The sequence below is a fragment of the Hylaeus volcanicus genome, chromosome 6 (assembly GCF_026283585.1).
Source record: "Hylaeus volcanicus isolate JK05 chromosome 6, UHH_iyHylVolc1.0_haploid, whole genome shotgun sequence".
NCBI classification, from domain to species: Eukaryota; Metazoa; Arthropoda; class Insecta; order Hymenoptera; family Colletidae; genus Hylaeus; species Hylaeus volcanicus.
Window position 1 is genome coordinate 13,213,655 of NC_071981.1, and position 1,225 is coordinate 13,214,879.

Consider the following 1,225-nt stretch of genomic DNA (forward strand, 5'->3'; position numbering starts at 1 on the left):
CTATATCTATCTTAGAGATATTTCGAGAATATGTAAAATATCGTTGATTATAGAAAAAGAAGTTAAGAAACTACAATTTCACAGAAAAGTTTTTTGGGAAATTGTTTGGTGTACGAATACATTCTACACCCACTGTACGTATCTGAACCTTTTCCAAGGAAATTTAACTATTTACGTAATTATTTAACTCTTTTTAAGAAAACTCTGGGTAAAATCTTACGTAAGAAGGTGAAGAGAGAGGCTGGGAACTCTTATATGTCCTTACATGGGAGGGGGTTAACCCTTTGCACTCGAGTCTTTTCTTTCTGGTATCTACTAGCAACTCGAGATGCTTTCTTAGTATTCTATTGCCACGAATGCTAAGCTTAATCACCTTTACCTTGTCGACAACCATTTTATCGACACTACGAGTTCCAAAGAAATTAAACCTAAACAAATATCATTGTTGGCCGATTTACTGCGTGAAACCTAACGGTGACCGAGAGTCACTTCTCGAATGCAAAGGGTTAAAAGTGGCCACAATTGTCTTTATGGTAATTAATGAACGACCTCTAACCCCTTAAGCATAACTAACAAACGGCTGAACATTTCCCAACGAGGTTTCGCATTGATCGTCGTCGTTATCCCACCTTCGGTGTATAGTCTCAACGTTGATGTGTAAGTACTCGTTCATTCGAGTGCGTGATAATTAAAGTCCGTATCAAAACGCGTCAGTCGATGGCGAACTGAGGTAACGGACGCTCAAGGTAGGAATTGAAGCATTCGTGGACTGAAGAAACAACGCGTTAAATCCATCCCAAGAGGGGAAACGAAGAAGCCAATTACGTTAACTTCTCTGGCACGACGCGGGCTCGTTATACTCTCGAGGGACGAATTTTGAATGGATTTCTGTTTCCTTTAATTAAATACACGGCCAAGCTAATGCCAATTTCTGTCTGTGAATCGATTTTAACATTCAAATATGTTGTTTCGCTTTAATGTGGTATATTTTTGCATTCTAAACATTAAGTACAGTCAATATACAAGAGCTACAAACTGCAGGTTTGTAGCATTTGATTATTTAAAAGAAAAATATATAACACTTACGGAAAATAATTTTTGTTTGCAACAATGATTAACTTTTAACTGTACACAGTCTACCAAATGCATAAATAAAACTCGAAATATTAGGTCGTTGGAAAATTAATTTCCATGACGTTATACAACCAAATAAAGGAAAAATTGA